At 41.5% G+C, this 23,165-nt stretch overlaps 1 pseudogene; it reads right to left on the bottom strand.

The window, feature by feature from the left end:
- Window positions 1–585: 585 nt before the first annotated feature.
- On the bottom strand, window positions 586–22,509 carry LOC4346049 (probable LRR receptor-like serine/threonine-protein kinase At4g29180; annotated as a pseudogene).
- Between the last annotated feature and the right edge of the window lie 656 nt (window positions 22,510–23,165).

Here is a 23,165-nt window from a genome sequence, read left to right as displayed (position 1 = left end):
AGAAAAAACCACGATGAAGAATTTTAAAAATCAATCATAAAATTGAGTTTGAAAATTCAAAATTTGGCTTCGGATTATAATCCAATGGCGAAGCGATGAGAGCCTAAGTCGTTTTAACCAAAGTCAATAGTGGAGCGAGTAACTAGCAGCACTGACTGTATGACATTTTTGCTGAGCGTGTCTATGTTTCACTTCATAGCATCTCAATATATAAATTGTTGGGACATGAATTTCACAAATTTGGGTTTTCTGCCCTCATTCAGTACTAGGTACAGCGAAGAATTTAGCCGACAAATACAAGGAGCACAATGCCCAGGATGTGGATCCTCTTTAGTAGCAACATACTACACTGCAGTAATATGTGGACATCAGAATAGCCCAAAAATAACAAATAAGAAAACAAAAAATAAACTGCTTGCTGATGACCTGCAACGTCTCCTTGCTCAGTTCCTGTCAGGGAGAACTTATGATCACATTACAGGCACAACAAACCAAGTTCAGGTCTAGATGAAAACAATATAACTAAAGCAGTAATGAAATCCATACTTGTGGATAAAAAAAAAAGTTGGAAGACCACAATGCAAGTCAACGGGCAGATGTTTCTCCGATGTGTTCAGACTCAGGCACACCAACAGACTCAGCATCACCAAGTGTCCCAGTGGAGCTGCCCCTCATAGAACGCCATGAGGTCTCCAGCTGCAAACTCTCCCTTATACCTTCTGCCACCTCCGTCATCTTTGGCCGATCACGCCCTGCACGCCTAGTGCAGAGCGAGATCGGCCACCTTCCATACAGAGTTGAGATCATAATCTGCTCTTATCCTCGGGTCAGTGACGCCCTCGATGTCTCCTTCTGCGAGCCTCTCATGCACCCACAGCAGGATGTTCTTTTTTTCCGTGTCGCTGATGGGGATGATTGCTGGCTGAGCTGTGATGAGCACCAAGAGAACGACTTCAAAGCTGTATACATCGCTCTTTTCGCTTAGATGAGAGGTTTCGTAGTACCTGAATGCTCATGATATAAAAGGATTATCACATCAGATTCTTCTCCAATTGAATGCCAGCAGTTATGCTAATCTTTTATGTAAAATGTAATAATTAGGGGTCCAGGACATGCATACTCAGGATCCAAGTATCCAGGAGTACCCGCTGTAAAATCAAATGTGTTTTTGATTATTATTTTGTGATGAACAATTGGCATCGGAGATTATTGGTTTTTGTCACACCCTGAAAATCCTAAATTTATAAATTGTTGTTTAAATTGAATTATTAGAAATGATTTTAAAAGCCTAGAAGAAAAGATCTAATTTTAAATAATAAATTCCAATATAGAAGTGGGCCAGATAAAATTTTATTAAATACTTCACTTGATTCTATAGTTCCTAGATTTTTCTGGGATTTATTTGAGCCAAGAAAGTATTTTTAATAAATGGAATTGCATTTCATGAATAATTTAAAAAGAAAAAGGTTTTAAAGTCCTCTTTTAGCTTTGGGCCGAAAGTCGGCCCAAAACCCCCTCTCTCTCTCCCCGGCCCAAGCGCGCCCGGCCCAGCCAGCCCGCTGAGCCGAGCCGCCACTCTCCCTCCTCTCTCCCGCTGACAGGTGGGGCCCACCTGTCAGGGTCGTCTTCCTCCTCCCGCCGCAGCCGCGCCCTAGCCGCGCGCAAGCCGCCGCCACCTCCTTCCAAATTCGGCCGCGTCTTTCCCGATCCGATCAAATTGCTAGAGGGGAAATGATCCTCGGGATCTCCTCTTCCTTTTCTCTTTTGGAAACTTCATCTAATTTCGTTTGGAAATCGCCGGATTTGATCTCGATTCGGATTTGATTTTCTTTCCTAACCTTAAACCTTCCATCTCGCCGCCGGCCGCCGTGGGCCTCCATCGCTGCCCCCTACCCCATATATAAGGACCCCCGGGACCTCCTCTCTTCGTCGCCACCCTCGCCTTAGCCCTCCACCGCCGGTAGAGCTCTAGCCGCGTCAAGCCGTGCGCCGCCGTCGCCGCCGCAAGTCCAGTCGTGCGTCGCCGCCGCTCCGGTTGTCGTCGTCGCTCGGGAAGGCCGCCATCGGGTTCGCCAAGTCGTCGCTGTCCTCGTCCCATCCTTCGTTTCCGCCGAGGACCACCGGAGCATCGCCGTCGTCGTCGACCCGAACGTCTCCGCCGCTTCGACCTCACCGCCGTCGCCGTCTTTTGCCGTCCGCCGTCGTCCGAGCCTTCGGTGAGTTCGCCGCGTCGCCCACTACCCGCTGGTGCCCTCCGTTTGCGCCGCCGCGCCGTCGTTCGCCGGCGAGCACGAGGTGCCGAGTCGCCGCCGGTGATGACGTCATCGTCGACGTCAGCGCCATGTCAGCCGTAGACCGCGGTAGATCAGTTAGATCTCGGCCGTTCGTTTGGATTAGATTAGATCTCGGCCGTTCGTTTTGTAGACCGTCTCCGTGCACCCGGTTCACCGTGAACCCGAGCCGATGACGCAATAAATCCTTTTTCCTTTTCAAAAATAATTCTTTATTGCGTCATAATTCAATTAAAATCTAAATAAATGATTTAATCCGATTTAATCTTTAAAAATTCATAACTAATTCATCTTAGCTCGGATTTAGTTGGTTCAAGTCTCTAAATTTTTCTAAAATTGAGATCTACATGTTAAAAATATCCACAAGTGCTGTTTATGATTTTTTATGTACTGTTTTGGTGATTTTTGCTCTTTTATGCTTACATTCCGACGTTCCCGGAGAGTCTGAGTTTGCAGGAGAAGACTTTGAAGAGTTCCAAGGTCAGCAAGTCAAGTCACACAGATCCTAAACAACCCTTTGAGCATGTTGATTCCGTTTAAAGCTATTGTTTCTATTCAACTATTGCATTTATTTTGAATGTCATTGGGTGGGAATAACCTATTGCCTTTGTTATAGCCCTTTGTTATTGCTTACCTATACTTTGTCACCTGGTTAATAATTGGATTAGCTAGAACATTATATGGTTTTAGCTAAAGCAATTAGGATGCTTAGCCATGCTTAGAGACACTAGCTCATATAAATGGGATAACTAATGATTCACTATTACTAAATGATGGATTAATGGTAGCTCATGATGGTTAATCATGATAGGATGATTAATTAATTTGCCAACTAAAACATGATAATGGTGGGTTGTGAGCACATGGTTTTGATGGTCGTGCTCATGACAATTAAGGACCGGTTCACGATTTTCGGTTGTGAAACATTAACCGTGCCAACCACAAGCCAGCGTGGGCAACGGGTTTACCTTTTGTATAGTGTGGTTCATTGTGGAGCACCAGACTGTGAAGTGGCGGAGATAAGCCCACGGGGGTCGCTGGGGAGTCCATGCCTTGTTTATAAGGGGGTGATTATGATCCAGGAACGCTGTACTGCTTTTAATTGTGTTATGCGAATGGTATTGTCACAATCTCTATTCGGGTACTTGTTAAGTATTGCGACGCATGGTTGACATGATGTTGAGGTTGTGTCTTGTGGGTACAGTGGTACACCTCTAGCTAGAGTAAAACTATTCGAATAGCCGTGCCCGCGGTTATGGGCGGGTCTAACAATGTCTTTCGTGATTAGTCTCATACCTCTCACCATAATAAATGATGCTGTAATTGGTAATAACTTGTTAGCTCCTGGTTTGGAATGATGTATTCCTGGTTTGGAGATAGAACTGTGCAGCCGAGAATGGTTATTCAGAATGGTTGGGCCTATACAACGGGTATGTTGTATATCGTTGGATTAATATTGTTTAATTAAATACTTTACTGTTTTACTAAATTCTGAAGTATTTATTAAATGCCATTTATGCAAATGAGACTATATTATGCCATCCTTTGTTATCCCCTGCACTTGCATATTTGTTGCGTGGCTTGTTGAGTATGTCATATACTCACCTTGCAATCATTCATCAGAGGAGGAGTTCTACAGTGATGCTGAAGGTGTGGAGGATTAGGCGTAGCGCTGGTCAAGCTGCTTGTGGGATGGAGACGCCTGCGCCGTTTATCTTATTTTCCGCTGCTTAGATTTTTATTGTTTGAGAGGAACTATCTACCTCTGTAATGACTTTATATTCGCTTATTAATTAGAGTAATAATTGTACTCTATTATCAATTTGTTATTGTGTGCCTCGGCTGATTCCTGGACGAGGGTTTACACACATGTAAGCGTTTGGAATTTTGGATAGAAATTCCGGGCGTGACAGTTTTGTTATTTGGAATTTATTTACGAAGTGGTTTTGGAGATGATTAGATTTGAAGGTGAATTGCAGGTGCTGTGATTTTATGTGGACCGGTCAGACCGGGCATGTGCTGCCGGTCAGACCGGCGTGTATCACGCAGTCAGACCGGCGTAGCTCGCGGTCTGACCGGCCGACTCTGTGTCGGTTTCGGTTTCGGGTTGTTTATTTGGATTCTAGATGGATACTATACGTATGTAATACAGTTGTTTGCTACTAATGAGTCAAGTTGGAGATAGCTTGGTCTCGGAATATGGTTTCTTTGTTTGTTCCATGTGTAGGTGACTCGATGCCTCGGGAGAGTATTTGCGGTGATGGACCGGGAGTCGGCTTGGAGATAAGACGACATCCGTGGTGGTCAGAGATCATGCGGGATACTTAGGCTAGAGTTGATGCACGTGGTTGATGGAGATTCCATATGGCATACGATGGAGTTATTGTGTGCGTATGGGATGCGGAGTCGAATTTGGAAGGAGTCTAAATTTGGTACGATTGGTTATGTAAAGTTTCTTTCCTGTGCTAGAGGGTTTCCTAAGGTGTTTAGGACTCCTAGTATGAATTTGGTTCGTGGCTCTAGGCTGCCTACCTCGGGTATAAATAGAGGGGGAGCGTGAGGCTTCCCGGTATCGCTTTTGAGAGCAATTGAGTTGAGTTTTGAGTTAGGGTTTCGAGTTTAGTCGAAAATTTTGTAAGGAGTGCTGTAGGTGCACTTTGTAAACACAGAGAGAAGTAATAAAGTCATCATCCACTTTAAGAGTTATTCGATTTGTGTTTCACCGGGTTTCAGTGGTCTAACCGGCGACACACCGGCGGTCAGACCGGCGGCATCGTGGTGGTCAGACCGGCGGGTGACCTGCGGTCAGACCGGCGGCGGCGACAGGCGCGGCAGGGATTTCAGGGCGGTCCAACCGAGAGATCTACACCGGTCAAACCGGCGGCTATGCTTTGGTCAGACCGGCTAATCTACTCCGGTCAGACCGATCTCATCGAATTCGAGGGTAACTTTTATTTCCGCTAAAAGTTTTCGGTTTTTGGGTATATCAACCATTCATCCCTCTCTGGTTAGCTTAGTTCTTGCTATTCGATCCTACAAGTGGTATCAGAGCGTTGTTTTCTTCTTTGGATTTTTATCGATCTAGAGTTTTTGCCATGGCTACTCCCGCTCGTTTTTCAACTAAGCCTAATGTTTTCGATGGAATGGATTTTTCTCATTGGTGTAGTAGGATGCAATCTTACATTATGGCTGAAGATTATGATATTTGGAGAAAAGTTTCTCATGCTTATGTGATTCCTGAAGCCATTAATACTGCTGCTGAAAAAACTGCTTTTGAACAAAATTGCAAAGCTCGCAATATTCTTTTGAGTGGTATTTCTCGTTTGGATTATGATCGTGTTGCTCATCTTCTAACTGCTCATGAGATTTGGGTTGCTTTGAGTAATTTTCATCAAGGAACAAATAACATTAAAGAGCTTCGTCGAGATCTTTTAAAAAAGGAGTACATTAAATTTGAGATGAAACTTGGAGAAGCTTTGGATGACTATCTTTCTAGGTTTAATAAAATTTTGAGTGATCTTAGATCTGTTGATTCTTCTTATAATGCTAATTATCCACAATCTGAGATTTCTCATCACTTTTTGAACGGTCTCAATATGTCTATTTGGGAGATGAAAGTTACATCTATTCAGGAGTCTGTTAATATGTCTACTTTGACTTTGAACTCACTTTACACCAAATTGAAAACACATGAGATGAATGTTCTTTCTCGAAAAGTTGATTCTAAGTCGACTGCTTTGGTTTCTTCTATTTCTTCTTCGGATGTTGATGTTTCTTCATCTAAGCCTTCTTTGCTTGCTGTTTTTAATGCCACATCCGATGATCAACTCGAACAAATCGAGGAGGAGGATTTGGCTTTGGTTGCTAACTGTATTGCTCGAGCTATGAATAATGCCAGGAACAGGAAAAGAGGTGGTCCAAATCGTTGCTTTGAATGTGGTTCAATTTATCATCTTCGTTCGCATTGTCCTAAGCTTGGGAGAGGCAAAAGAGAAGACAAAGATGGTGAGAAGTTCAGCAACAACAAGCCCAACAACAACAAGCCGCAGGGTTCATCTCAAGCGAGGAAGTTCAAGGAGAATCTTAGGAGGGCTTTTGATCAAGTCTATGCCTCATTTGAGCCATCAAGTGATGTAGATGGTGAGAGTGGAGATGATGATAAGGGAAAGAACATCTCCGGTGTTTGCTTCATGGTGCGTGGTGAATCAGACATTGAGTATGAAGATCATGAGGTAAGTGCTTTTGAGGAAGCTATTAATATTTTGAGTGCAAAAAATATGAAGTGTGAGAAGATGTATAGAAAACAGGAATTTATCATTGAATCTCTTAAATCTGAAATTGATAGATTAAAATCTCTTATTCCTAATGATGATGATTGCTCAAATTATGAGGTTTTAATGAATGAGATTTCAAAAATTAGAAATGTTAATGCTACACATGATTTGAAAAATAGATCTTCTCTTGCTTGTAGTGTTCGATTAATTTTTTGCCAAAATTCATAGAAAAAATAATATATCATTGGGCATTAATTTGCAGCCCAATTTTACGAAATACACGTGAAATGTGTCTCTATGACGTGTGGGACCAGAAAATTCAAATATCATACGATGTTCAAATATATTCAAAATTGGACTCGTTTTGTTGTATGTTTTGATTGGAAAATAATGGTTCCGACAGAATTCATATTTGATATATGATTAGAGAGATATAAACATTTGAAGGAGAAGATCAACTAGTGTTAACCGTATATCCTTAATTGGTTTGCTGCTCCTCACCGGTTGGTAATTATCCTTATGAGGTGTGGCGTCCACTGTCAATTAGCCAAGTTAATCCTCGTGATTATCTCCAGCACACACACGTTCTTTTTATCTGGAGCACAAAATTCTTTTTATCACGCGCAGGTCGTTGGATTAACAGACGCGCTGGCTTATCCAGAGAATTAACGCGTGATTTCGCTGGCTTGCGCTGGAATCTCGGAAGGGATTAGGCGAGGACGCCGGCCGTCGCCTCTACCCTTATATAAGGCGCTGTCCCTCACGACGCCGGGGGAGATTGGAGAAAACCCCCGACGCAGAGGCGGCTGGCAGAGGAGGAGACGTAGCAGGGCAACCCTGCTGCGTGCTCTGATCTGATCAATCACCCATACATCCAGAAGCCTATATCAATAGATACACAATCACACGCCGTCGCCGGCGTCGGGCGCTGCACAGCACGCAAGCCTGAGCCGGCGATGAACCTTAAACCACACGTACACGCACCCACAAATATTTGATTAGGAGCTTGATTCCGATTAGGCAAAAGGAGATTAAATTCCATCGGCGGCAATTCGCGAGGAGATTAATCATTGCCGGCGACGATTGTGCCGGTGTTCGTCATCAAGCTAATCTGCATGTGCTGCAGGCCTGATAAAACATCAGGGGAGCAAAAAGATCAGATGCACGCCGTAGTGCTGCGCAGTTGCGTGGCCCGGCTGACAGAAAAGTAAAGTGGAGTACTGATGAATATGTCAGCCATGGATATAAGTATCCCCAGCGGCGCATGCACACACACGTCATCTTTGTCAAGCGATTAATATGAGCTACAAATAAATACAAGGCGAGCCTGACCTTCGTGAGGGTTGGACCGTCTAAATTATCAATATCAAATATTGGATGTGGATATTTATTTATATATAAACTTGGGATGAGTTTGAGTCTTATTGGCATCAGACCAACCATGATTTATACATATTTATATTCATGCCGGATGAGTCACATATTGCCTCGTGCATGTCATGTACGGGAGCAATTCCTTCCCTCTCCAAATTCTACCGGATGGACGGGGGATATTCGCTAAATAAAATAACGCTAGCCATGAGGGCGAGGCGTGCAGATTTAAAACACACGTCGACATCTTGGCCGAGTGTTGACGAGATGAAATGGCTGGATTATCATTATTTATGCTATGTGTAAGACCGACGAGGCCGAACGACGTATTGGCTAAAGCTAGCAAGGCTACAGCTATTCATTCATTTCATTTGTCTATGACCGACGAGGCTAGACGAAACCATGGCCGAGTGCCGACAAGGCCAGGTCACTATACTATTAACACGTCTAAAACGGACGGGAACCGGATGCACCGTTGCTGGGCACCGACAAGGCAAAAGCAACAATAAAATCCATGTTTGATGAAGGCCGGGGTACATGACTGGGCACCGACGAGGCAAAGGTCACCCGCTTCACCAAATTCTCTCCGCACTCCGACGTGGTGGTAGTGTACTGTGACCGGGTTTTGGTGAAACAAAGCCATCCGTTCCACATTCACTGTATTCAACATTAAATCTGCACCAACCTCAACCTTCGGCGAGCAAACAACTTTGAAGACGACGATCATAAAGCGCAGCTTAATCGGAGGTATTACATAGGCTCGTCCTGTGGATGTAATTAACCGGTAGCCTCATTGTTAGGCGTCGGGAATCAACGGACTGCACGCAATCTCCAGTCAGCATACCTTTTCATTAAGCATTCCTCACGAAGGCAAAAGGCGAACTCCTGCGGGAGCTCTCATGTATTTGTAAACATTCATGTTAATGAATCATGATTAATAAAATACAGGGTTTCCCTATTTTCTGTGTGTTCGTTGTTTTGTTTCCATCAAACATGTAGTTTTGCTTTGCACACACGCACTTTGGATAAGTTGTTTTTAACTAAAAAATTGTTTCAAAAATATCAAATTACTTTTCATGCTAGTTTGATGTTTAACATGATTTCTGCTAAAAAGTTAAAACAATCTCATGATGTTTTGGATTGCTTAATATGTAATTTGAATAAGATGAAACTAAAAGATGCTTTAGGTCGTGTTGAGTACATGGAAGATGTTGTGAAAAACAATGAAGTGCTTTCTTGCCCCAAATGTCATAAAAGCAAAGGTGTCATGGTAGATTGTGAAAATTGTGCTAATTTGGAAAAAGAGGTTTCTTATTTGAAAAATTCTTTGCAAAGATTTTCTGATGGTAAAAAGAACCTCAACATGATTTTGGATCAATCAAAGGTTAGCACACATAATCGTGGTTTAGGTTTTAATTCTTATGCTCATAATTCTAGACATCCTCCTGTTGTGTTAGGTGTTGGTGCTAGAAGTGGTGAGATTTTGGTTAAACCTGATACTAATAAAACTGTGTTTAAATCTGCTGGCATCATGTCTACCTTGAATGCATCTTCTTCAAAATCCAATGTTGTGCATGCAAAACCTCCTGTTGTTGCTTGTGTTGCTAAATCTTCTAATGCTAATAATGTGTCTAAACAACGTGAAAAGTATACTTGTTCTTTTTGTGGCAAAGATGAATATATTGTTGGTTTTTGTTTCACATTAGCTCATAAACAGAAAAAGGAGAGAGAGATTACTTTTGCAAAATCAAAGTGGCAAAAATCGGGTTTTCCCTCGAGGAAACCGGTCATACCGCATTGGGTCCCGCGGTCGGACCGGCGACCGGTCAGACCAGCTGAACAGCCCCGGTTAGACCGACCACCGGTCAGACCGGCGGTGAAGCCTCGGTCAAACCGGCCCCCGGTCAGACCGGCTGCACACCCTCGGTCAGACCGGCCTCAGAGGATTTTTTCTGAAAATTCTAAAATTAATTTTGCACGTGGATATATGCCTATTGGATCTTTTGGTCGTGTGTCTCAGTACTGGATTCCTAAATTTTTATTATCATCTAACCCCAGTACTGAGGCTTCGACTTCTGTTTGTGTGTAGGCTTTGGTAGCAAGGAAGGAGAACGTGTGGATCGTGGATTCCGGTTGTTTGCGGCACATGACCGGTGATAAAAATTGGTTCTCCTCCCTCAAAAAGGCATCCAAGACTGAATCAATTATCTTTGGTGATGCTTCTACGAGTGCTGTTCTCGCTACAGTTTTGGTTAAGGTAAATGAAAAATTTGAATTGAAGAATGTAGCTTTGGTTGAGGACTTAAAGTACAATTTGCTTTCGGTTTCACAAATTGTTGATGAAGAGTTTGAGGTTCACTTTAAGAAAACTGGAAGTAAAGTTTTTGATTCTCGTGGTGATTCTGTGTTGAATATTTCTCGCTATGGAAGAGTGTTTAAAGCTAATTTTGAAAATCCTGTTTCACCTGTGATAACATGTTTGGTTGCTAAGTTTGATAAAGATGTGATGTTTTAGCATCGTAGACTTGGACATGTTGGTTTTGATCATCTCACTAGGTTAAGTGGTTTGGATCTTGTTCGTGGTTTGCCTAAACTTAAGAAAGATCTTGATTTGGTTCGTACGCCGTGTCATCATGCTAAGATGGTTTCTACTTCACATGCTCCTATTGTTTCTGTGATGACGGTTGCACTGGGACAGCTATTACATATGGACACTGTTGGTCCAGCTAGAGTGCAATCTGTTGGAGGAAAGTGGTATGTGTTGGTTATTGTTGACGATTTTTCTAGATATTCTTGGGTTTTCTTTATGGCAACTAAGGACGAAGCTTTTCAACACTTTCGTGGTTTGTTTCTTCGATTAGATCTTGAATTTCCTGGTTCTTTGAAAAGAATTCGAAGTGATAATGGTGGTGAGTTTAAAAATGCTTTGTTTGAACAATTTTGCAATGAAAGAGGTCTTGAACATGAATTTTCTTCTCCTCGTGTTCCTCAACAAAACGGTGTTGTTGAAAGAAAAAAATCGTGTTTTGGTTGAGATGGCTAGAATGATGTTGGATGAATACAACACTCCTAGAAAATTTTGGGCTGAGGCGATTAACACTACATGTTATATTTCAAATCAAGTTTTCTTGAGATCAAAACTTGGAAAAACTTCTTATGAACTTTGATTTGGTCATGAACCCAAAGTTTCACATTTGCGTGTTTTTGGTTGCAAGTGCTTTGTCTTGAAATCTGGAAATTTGGACAAGTTTGAGGCACGTTCTACCGATGGATTGTTTCTTGGCTACCCCGCACATACTCGTGGCTATCGTGTACTTATTTTGGAGACTAACAAAATCGTTGAGACTTGCGAAGTTTCTTTTGATGAGGCTAGTCCAGGTACTAGACCCGAATTTGTAGGTACACTGTCACAGGTTCAGGGGGAGGATGGTCGTATTTTTGAAGATGAGAGCGACTACGACGACGATGACGAGGTCGGCTCGGCCGGTCAGACCGGGCGCCAGGCCGGTCAGACCGGGCGCCAGCACACCTCCGGTCAGACCGGCTCAGGAGGAGCGGTCAGACCGGCCAGGTTCGTCGGGTTCAGGTACTGATGATGCTGATCGAGATGGACCTCCAGAGAATTCAACTTCGACCAGTACTGAAACAGAACGTGGATCAACTTCAGAAGTTGCTGCTCCTTTACACATTCAATGACGACATCCGCCGGAACAAATTATTGGTAATATAGGTGAGCGGACTACAAGGTCTAAGGTAACGGCTCATGATGTTTGTGCAAATTCTGCGTTTGTTGCTTCTTTTGAACCCAAAGATGTGTCACATGCATTAACTGATGAATCGTGGATTAACGCCATGCATGAAGAACTTGAAAATTTTGAGAGAAACAAAGTTTGGACTTTAGTTGAACCACCTTTTGGACATAATATTATTGGAACCAAGTGGGTTTTCAAAAATAAACAAAATGAGGATGGTTTGATTGTGAGAAATAAAGCTAGACTTGTTGCTCAAGATTTTACTCAAGTTGAGGGTTTGGATTTTGATGAAACTTTTGCTCCTGTTGCTAGCATTGAGGCAATTAGACTTTTGTTGGCTTTTGTTGCTTCAAAAGGTTTTAAATTGTATCAAATGGATGTGAAAAGTGCTTTTCTAAATGGTTTTATACAGGAGGAAGTTTATGTCAAACAACCACCAGGTTTTGAAAATCCTAATTTTCCCAACCATGTTTTTAAATTGTCTAAAGCTTTGTATGGTTTGAAACAAGCTCCTAGGGCATGGTATGATAGGCTTAAGAACTTTTTGCTTACGAAAGGTTTTACAATGGGAAAGGTTGACAAAACGCTTTTTGTTCTTAAGCATGGTGATAATCAACTGTTCGTTCGGATTTATGTGGATGATATCATCTTTGGTTGTTCAACTCACGCTTTGGTTGTAGATTTTGCTGAGACTATGCGCAGGGAATTTGAGATGAGCATGATGAGTGAGTTATCGTACTTTTTGGGATTGTAAATTAAGCAAACACCTTAAGGTACTTTTGTGCATCAAACGAAGTATACGAAGGATCTTTTGAGACGGTTCAAGATGGAGAATTGCAAGCCAATTTCAACACCAATTGGTTCTACAGCTGTGTTGGATCCTGATGAAGATGGTGAAGCCGTTGATCAAAAGGAATATAGAAGTATGATTGGATCTTTATTGTATCTAACTACTTCTAGGCCAGACATACAATTTGTTGTGTGTTTGTGTGCGCGCTTTCAAGCTTCTCCTCGTGCTTCACATCGTCAAGCGGTCAAGCGAATAATGAGGTATTTGAATCATCCACTTGAGTTTGGAATTTGGTATTCTACTTCATCTTCTATATGCTTAAGTGGATATTCCGATGCTGATTTTGGAGGTTGTAGAATTGATAGGAAAAGTACTAGTGGAACATGTCATTTTCTTGGTACATCATTGATTGCATGGTCTTCTAGAAAACAATCTAGTGTTGCTCAATCAATTGCTGAATCTGAATATGTTGTTGCTGCTAGTTGTTGTTCACAGATTCTTTGGCTTTTATCTACTTTGAAAGATTATGGTCTTACTTTTGAGAAAGTACATCTCTTTTGTGATAATACAAGTGCTATTAACATTGCTAAGAATCATGTTCAACACTCACGCACAAAGCACATTGACATTCGCTTTCACTTTCTGAGGGATCATGTTGAGAAGGGAGATGTTGAATTGCAGTTTTTGGACACAAAGTTGCAAATTGCTGATATTTTCACTAAACCTTTGGATTCTAATTGCTTTGCTTTTCTTCGTGGTGAATTGGGAATAATTCATCCTTTTGGCATGGTTTGAGGGGGAGTTTGTACCTCATGGTTTTATCAAGCAAAAATATGACAATGAGAAAAATTGATAAAAAAAAAGAGCTTTGTTTATGCATATTGTATTTTCTTGTGCATGCTAGCAATACTTTGAAGGTTTATTTGTCTCTAGCATAGTTTGTATGTATTCTAGTCTTTTCATGAGACTTAGATTTTGCTTTTAAGGGAGATGATGCATGACACTTAAATTCTATACTTGAATTAAGAAAATATGCAATGTTGGTGCTAGCATATGGTTTGATTTATAAATGCTCCATATATATGCTTTATTGACTTGTTATTCCTCAAATAGCTTTAATTGCTCATTGTGAAAAAGAGAATAAAAATATGAAAAAAAAAATGAATACCGAATCCTTGGAAACAGTCTTGACGACAAGGACGTATTCGATGTGAGCAAAATAATGGGTGCCGAATCCCTGGAAACAGTCTTGACGACAGGGACGTACCCGGAATAAAAAAAGAGAAAAATATGAGCAAAAAGGCTCAAGAAAAGAAAAGGTAAAAAAATTCTCTTTGTTGTTTTGTGCTAAAAAGTTATTTGAGAAAGAGTGATAAATGCAATAGGTATATGTGTTTAGTGTTTATTCTTCAACCTATGTGCTTGTTAAGATGTTGCATTATAAATCGTATGAAAATCATGAATTTTGATTGTTGATTCAAGCTTAATTGTAAAATCTTTGGTTCATGGTTATACTTTAATGCATGCTTGTTATATTATAGATGGGTTCATCTTCTTTTTATTGCAACACATGACTTGATATGCTATATGTATGCTAAGCTCTTGAACATTAATGAACATAATTCCTATGCTTGATGAAATCATTTTCAAAAGAGGGAGAAGTAATGTGAAAATTTTTTGGAGCAAGGTGAATTTTTGGAGAGTTGTTGAGAAGAGCATGTTTTTTGGTTCAATTGGGAATTTCTTTCTTTTAAAAAGGGGGAGAAGTTTTCTTTTGGATTTTTGAGCACGATGTGTACGTTTTTACGAAGTGTGCTTTTTACCACTTTTGTTTTTATTTTTCCAAACACAAAAACATTTTTAATGGGTTTGCCAATGTGTTCATCAAGGGGGAGATTGTAAAATCAAAGGTGTTTATTATTATTATTTTGTGATGAACAATTGGCATCGGAGATTATTGGTTTTGTTATTTGGAATTTATTTACGAAGTGGTTTTGGAGATGATTGGATTTGCAGGTGCTGTGATTTTATGTGGACCGGTTAGACCGGGCATGTGCTGCCAGTCAGACCGGCGTGTATCGCGCGGTCAGACCGGCGCAGCCCGCGGTCTGACCGGCCGACTCTGTGTCGGTTTCGGTTTTGGGTTGTTTATTTGGATATCCGTGATTATTTCATGATTATGGCTTCTAGATGGATACTATACGAATGTAATACTGTTGTTTGCTACTAATGAGTCAAGTTGGAGATAGCTTGGTCTCGGAATATGGTTTCTTTGTTTGTTCCATGTGTAGGTGACTCGATGCCTCGGGAGAGTATTTGCGGTGATAGACCGGGAGTCGGCTTGGGGATAAGACGACGTCCGTGGTGGTCAGAGATCATGCAGGATACTTAGGCTAGAGTTGATGCACGTGGTTGATGGAGATTCCATATGGCATACGATGGAGTTATTGTGTGCGTATGGGATGCGGAGTCGAATTTGGAAGGAGTCCAAATTTGGTACGATTGGTTATGTAAAGTTTCTTTCTTGTACTAGAGGGTTTCCTAAGGTGTTTAGGACTCCTAGTATGAGTTTGGTTCGTGGCTCTAGGCTGCCTACCTCGGGTATAAATAGAGGGGGAGCGTGAGGCTTCCTGGTATCGCTTTTAAGAGAAATTGAGTTGAGTTTTAAGTTAGGGTTTCGAGTTTAGTCAAAATTTTTGTAAGGAGTGCTGTAGGTGCACTTTGTAAACATAGAGAGAAGTAATAAAGTCGTCATCCACTTTAAGAGTTCTTCGATTTGTGTTTCACCGGGTTTCGGCGGTCTAACCGGCGACACACCGGCGGTCAGACCGGCGGCATCGCGGCGGTCAGACCGGCGGCGGCGACAGGCGCAGCAGGGATTTCAGGGCGGTCCAACCGGGAGATCTACACCGGTCAGACTGGCGGCTATGCTTCGGTCAGACCGGCTAATCTACTCCGGTCAGACCGATCTCATCGAATTCGAGAGTAACTTTTATTTCCGCTAAAAGTTTTTGGTTTTTGGGTATATCAACCATTCAACCCCCCCTGGTTGGCTTAGTTCTTGCTATTCGATCCTACACCCGCTGGTTCGGTTGTAGAGTGTGTGTTCGTCTCACTGCTGAAAGCCCTTGTCAGGCCGAAATCTGAAATCTTTGCCTTGAAATTTGCAGTAAGAAGGATGTTGTGGGCCTTCACATCTCTATGGATCAATGGTGGACTGCAGGACCTGTGCAGGTATTCCAGTCCTACATGCATGAATAGTTAAAAAATAAAACATCAGATATGGATAAATGATCATAATGCTGAAAATTTGAAGTATTATTAAGAGGGGCATTCAGGTCAATATACAGATATCAGCCCGTATTATCGAAAGAGAGAAAGAAAAACTTCGAAGCTTGTTGGTTACCATTGGCAGAGTCCAACGCAATGTTAAGGCGTTGCAACCAAGTGAGGGGTTCAGTGTGAAGATCTTCTTGACCTGTGAAAAAGAAATCATGGAATCTGCAATATGAGGCTTATCTTTACAATAATGAAAAATCGGCTTCTGAGGTAAAGTTCTGCAAACCTCTCAAGTGGTCTGCTAGGCTTCCCCCATCCATGTACTCATACACAAGGGCTAGATGTTTCTTATCGTTGCAATAGCCTATTAATGACACCAGGTTTCTGTGATGGACCCTGGCTAAGTGCTGAGCCTGTAATACAACAAATGAGAATTCCAAGAAATTTATGATAATTGATAAATTACTATACTTTTAATTCATCAGTTCTAACTACACACAATTGTATAATCCAATGATCAATAACTTCTTGTAGTCCATTGTATTGGCAGAGTAATGTATGTGTACCTCAGCCAAAAACTCTGTTTTCCCTTGATTAGATGTTTGTGATCTCATCTTCACAGCAACGGGAGTTCCATTCTCTAGATAGCCAAGGTATACAGGACCAAACCCACCCCTTCCAATTATGGTTTTGAAACTATCTGCGATGAGCTTGAGTTCCTTGTACTTGAATCTCCGGTTCTCAAATGGATTAGTTGCACCAGTAACATCTGCTGGTCACATGAGTATAATATCAACTGGAAGAGAAGCATACGCTACATTCTCATAGTGAAGCTAAAATTCTCTTCTTTATGTACATTCATTTAGTTACCTGGTCTCTTCTTTCTGCAGTACCAAAATATAGCAAGTATAAGTAGAACTACAAACACAAGTACGACTGGGGGAACAACCTCAAGCACAAGTTTTGTCTTTCTCTTGCTTTGATTCAGAATCAGATCGCATTTGTCAGTTCCACAAAGATTCGGATTATTCTCGGTCCTAAAAGAACAAAATATGATTGGTCAGATTGCAATATATTGGAAGTAAGGAATTAGGTCTTGTCAGATCCCTTCATACTTTCATTGAGTTAGAAATAAGGTACATCTCAGTGGTATAGCGCAAGGCAGTTCATATGTCACTGCTCGAGGCGATACCATGATAGTGGCATAACAGGGCCTTAGGATTCTCATGGTTGACAAAAGTGATTTGAACATTAGTATCTAGCTTATGAATGAAAGACAAGAATCCATTCAAACACAACTGAAGTTCTGAGAGACTTGAGTGATATTTTCCATGAAAGTGCGCTTTCCTTTCAATATTGATAATCATGCATAACATAAATCATTAAACTTATGTAAACAAGTCAGGATAATATGGTGTACTGGTATAATGGATTTCAAGTATATCACCTGAAGGATATTAATGCCTCAACTAAAATGAGCGACAAAACTATCACCAACTTTAAGATATATGTGAACAAAATGCTAAAATACAGGATATACAGATTGAAATAAACAAACCAAAGTATAAATGCTATTCTTGAAGGTATTACTGTATTTTTACAGTTATTAATTGCGTTTATAAAGTGACGGAACTACCAAATAAAAAAGCCAAACATGTCCCGGCTGTGCTAACCTTAGTGTCAGTAATCCTTCCTGAGACTTTTGTAGAAGATTAGTTGGGATTGATCCACTGAAGTTGTTGCTTGATAAATCTCTATGAAAATGAGGGATAAAGATAAAGAGGCCTCATGTGCTTTGATGTTTGCAGAATGTAGTTTGATCACCAGGAAGACTTACAGAAATATCAGCGATGGCACTTGGCCCAGAAAATCAGGTATAGGTCCCGACAGATTGTTGTGAGATAGATCCCTGAAAATGGACAGTAACATGAAGCACTTACAAAGAAATCCTGAAGGATTGCGAGATATTAAATGCTTGTGTCTTGAACATTTTAAACATTTAGAGTAAGATAGTTCTTTAGAATCAACTAAAGTACAATTAGTACTGAACTCGAGAATTAATTCTTACAACATATGAAGTATGAACAGGTGAAACTAATAAGAATAGAGACTACAAATTAAATATAAAAATTATAGTTCGATGGAGCCTTTAGGATTATAGAAGAGTAAAGAGTTTATGATTATACTTGAGTCATTACTCAAATGAGAATAAGACATTTTAGTAATTTATGGGACCAATGCAAGTCAACAACAATTGATACTGATACATGGAGTTATATATATGGGGAAATGATATCTTCTCTTCTCAGAAAAATTATGCCCTAAATTTTATTCATGTACATGCCATCTTACTTGCACTGGATATGGGAGAGCAAGTGTACAATGAAAATTAAGGTTTTTGGTTGGCTTTTGTTGATTGATAGATTAAATACAAGAGATATGTTAGACAGGAAACATTGTGCTCCTCAAGGAGTACCTCTCACTTGTGTGCTTTGTGGTCAGAATATTAGAGAAACTCTAAGTCATTTCTTCTTTCAGTGCTCTTTTAGTAGAAGCTGTTGGATATCCACTGGTTGTAACTGGGACACTTCTCTACTCTTTGATGATATGCTGATAATGATGCATTGATGCAACACCAATATACTGGTACTTTATTTATGGAGAAAACTCTGTATGCAGCCTGGCATAATTGGAAACAGAGGAATACAGCTATTTCTGAGGGTTTCCTGGAAGAATACTCTTAAATGTGATCTCTTGCTTTTACTTCATAGACTAAAGGATTCAGATAGGGATAGTCTTCCTTTGTGGATTTCCAACTTGTAATCTACTTGTTTGTAACTTCTATGATTAATAATAAGAATATACTGTGGGGGCTTCCCCTGCAGTAAATTACTTCAAAAAAAAAGCAAGTCAACAAGCACTAGTGGCTAAACAGTAATGCAAGAGGTATTATTATAACATGGAAAGTCTGAAATCGTACTATACAAAACATACAGGTGTTGGAGCTAAGTCAGCTGACCAAACGAAGCATCAAGTTCACCAGTCAATCCACTAGATGACATATATCTGCAGGAAACTTAAACCATCATCACATAAATTGAACACTACAACTCAATGTTTTATCCATGCATTTTATCACAGCATGTAATTGAGTTATCTTGTTCATTCAGAACTCACAAGCCAGTTATTCTTGGTGGACCATGGGGAGTGTAACTGCAGTTCAAGTCATCCCATGAAAAGGTTGCCGGGGAGCATGGATCACCTGCCCAGTTTCTCTTCACAGAAAACTTTGTCTGGATGATCATCATAGAATGTGCTGAAGATAGCAAAGATAAATAGAAAGAAAATCAACCACTCAATAATGAAGATTCCGTGCATGCTGAATCTAATTCAGTTCAAAATTGGCCCCAATGGTAGATACATTAACATAAGATCAACTATTTGAGTTCCATAATAATGTAAGTAAGTTATATACATCAGTTTCAGAGCACTGATAAATAATGTCTATATACAGTTCTGATCACAAGGTGCTCCAGCCCCAAACAACTGCATACCGAAAACAAGATAGCTGTTTGTATTTTGATGGCAAATAGACATTAGTTAGTTTGAATCTTATCTTGATAGCGAATATGACACTCACAGTAACATGTGGACAGACGAAACAAATATGAAAGTTCTCAAGGTCATATTATATACCGTCTTCAGAATAAGTGGAAGATTCATTCAGTGGGCGCACCACGAATATCTCCATTGCGCTAATCAAAGGCGGAAGATTGGAGATTGATGTCGCCACAAGGGAGATGCCATGACTGCCAGAACCTTGAACAATGCCCGAGAAAACACTAGTCATCATGGAGATTGGACTGAATGCACTAACTAATGTGTTATTATCCAGAATAATATCAAATTGACGCAATGCATTCCCTTGGATGGCCTCCACCTCAGCAAAATACAGAACAACAAAGAACTTGGTGGCAATGTCAACGTTCATGGAAGAATCTGAACTCCATGACAGGTCCATTCTTGAATCATTCAACGGAGTGGATACACTGCGCATCACTGCAGATGGCACGTTGTATGTATCGTTGGGAGAGTTCTGGACTATCCCATTGACGGTATCTGGCACATCCGTCCATTCTGAGACATCTTCATACTTCTGCCATATCCTATCGCGGGGATCATCTGGGAACCTTATAGATTAAGAAGAACATCGAGCAGGTAAACGCATAAGTCAAAGAAAAATTGCATAGCAAAGCATTGCATGAATAGTTACCTGATTTGATGATCATCAGTTCCAAAGTGGTAGCGATTGGGCCCGAATTTGACCGTGTTACGGAAGAAGCTGAGCAAGACTAGAGCATGCGTCATATTGGAACCTGGATAAATTTTTTCCTGGAATGGCCTCAAGTCAAGCCCTGAAATGAAAGGAGTTCACCAAACAAACTTGCAAATAGTCGGCTGGGGACACCGCGATAATCTCAAACACATATGCTGTACTGGCATTGACAATCCTTACTGTTGTCCAGTAGTTCACCCCTAGGTAGAGATCAAAGGTAGGGAGCCTGTTTATCCTATCATAGTTCCCATAGCCAAAGGCAGCCCTCAGCAAGTACTTGCTGTAGGATCGAATCACAATAACTAAGCCAACCAGAGGGGGGTGAATGATTGGTATACCCAAAAACCGAAAACTTTTAGCGGAAATAAAAGTTACCCTCAAATTCGACGGATCGCGGTCTGACCGAAGTTGCCCTGCCGGTCTGACCGCCTGGTTGCCGTCGGTCTGACCGAGTTTAGATCTCCGTTCTGACCGCCAAGATCAGCTGCCGCTTGCTGTCGCCGCCGCCGGTCTGACTGCCTCGCCACCACCGGTTTGACCGCTGGTATATCGTCGGTTAGACCGCCGAAACCCGGTAAATACAAATCGAATAACTCTTAAAGTAGATGACGACTTTATTGATTCTTTCTGTGTTTACAAAGTGCACCAATAGCACTCCTTACAAAAATTTCGACTAAACTCGAAACCCTAACTAAAAACTCAACTCAATTGCTCTCAAAAACGATACCGGGAAGCCTCAAGCTCCCCCTCTATTTATACCCGAGGTAGGCAGCCTAAAGCCACAAACCAAACTCATACTAGGAGTCCTAAACACCTTAGGAAACCCTCTAGTACAAGAAAGAAACTTTACATAACCAATCGTACCAAATTTGGACTCCTTCCAAATTCGACTCCGCATCCCATACGCACACAATAACTCCATCGTATGCCATATGGAATCTCCATCAACCACGTGCATCAACTCTAGCCTAAGTATCCCGCATGATCTCTGACCACCACGGACGTCGTCTTATCCCCAAGCCGACTCCCAGTCCATCACCGCAAATACTCTCCCGAGACATCGAGTCACCTACACATGAAATAAACAAAGAAACCATATTCCGAGACCAAGCTATCTCCAACTTAACTCATTAGTAGCAAACAACAGTATTACATACGTATAGTATCCATCTAGAAGTCATAATCATGAAATAATCACGGATATCCAAATAAACAACCCGAAACCGAAACCGACACAGCGTCGACCGGTCAGACCGCGGGCTGCGCCAGTCTAACCGCGCAATACACGCCGGTCTGACCAGCTACCAGAGCCCTGTCTGACCGGTCACATAAAATGACAGCACCTGTAATTCACCTATAAATCCAATCATCTCCAAAACCACTTCGTGAATAAATTCCAAATAACAAAACCAATAATCTCCGATGCCAATTGTTCATCACAAAATAATAATCAAAAACACCTTTGATTTTACACTTGCTACCTGGTGTTAGGGACTTGAACGTGTAACAATTGCGCGTTCCATTGGGAAAGAAACGGATGGTTGAGTATCGCCGTGCAAGATCTGTCTGCTGCAAGTTGTTAAGGTCTACATTGTGGTTTATGCCTGCTTCTATAAAACCTTCATCGCCCACATATGTTATACTTGTGTTGGTATCGGTGTAACTCGGGGTTGCAGTATATCCACAGTATCGGTGTAACTCGGGGTTGCAGTATATCCACAGTCGATGCTTATGAAACCTGGCAAAGAAATAAGAATTAACAAAGAACAATTTGGTAGTATATCTTTATAGATAAAAAAAAGACAGCCAGCTATAACAGCATTGATTCATTTTAACTGAATTTCTGCATCAAAATATGTGACTATGTGAGCAGGATTTAAACAATGGAACCTATAATCGATGACTGCTGCTAGAACATTACACATACAATCGCACAGAAACGTAATTGAAAGGCTCATACAAACTAAAAGAACCCTCTTGAAAATGAAGACTGCAAACGGCATATTGCAGTGCAGTTGGTCGGCAGCACAGCAAAACAGTGAGACTCGGAAAGCAACCATGCCGCCATCAACCGCAGCAGCGACTCGGAGGAGAAGAAGAAGAAGAAGAAGCCGCGGACCGGAGATTACGAGGAGCCCAACCCTGACGACTACCGTTTCATATTCTCGCTTTTTTGGGCCGACGTGTGCGGTTTCGAGGATATCAGTACATTTTCTTCTTCTTGCGATTTGATCCAGTGTAGTTGATCTATTGATTCAATTCAACCCTTCTTGTTCCACGCACTGGAGTTGGAGGAACGATTAACTGATGGCGATTTATCTATTTTTTATATATATTTTTTAATTTTGCAGCTACTAGAGGGCCAATGAGCCACACCTACAACGACAAACCTTTCGATGCATGGAGATCTACTCATGGAAGGTAACCGAATTGAGAGGGGGATTGGAGTGGCCGCTCCATGTGTTCGGCTTCATCGCTGTCCGCGATTTGCTTGATCACAAGAGCAATTTCATCTTCAACCGCGACAGGGACGACGCGCAGAGACTCACCGGCACTGCATAGGCAAGTTCTTGGAAAACCTATATATGTTCACTTCAAGTCGAATGGGCTCTGAACTCTCTTGTGCTGTCGATGAATAGATAATACTGTTTAGTTACTACTTGAAAGTGCACACGCTGGGCCCCACTAAAATGCAAATTCTTCTCCTAGCTAGTCACCCAAAATAGACTCTGGACAGCTGACAGGTTCAAGAAAAGAGGTTGGCAAAATCAGAAGACCTACCCGCTGTGCTGTATAATCAGCGGTCCACCTTCTGGCACACTGCAGAGTTACAAAGAGGGTCTGGACAGAAATACAAAGGTGGACCCAAACTCACCTCCAAATGAGCAAATGGAGCGACTATGACTCGGTGGAACAATGGTGGAGCCTTGTGGTAGACTCCCCTGATAACCCCCGCATTCCTTTACGAACCCTGGTGATCTTGGTTTCCTGGGAAAATTGGTGCGAATGAAACGCAAGAATCTTCCGAAGCACCGCCTCAACGCCGGTGTCCATCGTTGCCAAGATCAAGGA

The sequence above is a fragment of the Oryza sativa genome, chromosome 8 (assembly GCF_034140825.1).
Source record: "Oryza sativa Japonica Group chromosome 8, ASM3414082v1".
Classification (NCBI taxonomy): Eukaryota; Viridiplantae; Streptophyta; class Magnoliopsida; order Poales; family Poaceae; genus Oryza; species Oryza sativa.
Note: the sequence above shows the minus strand (reverse complement) of the source record. Positions and strands in the feature narration are given on the sequence as shown.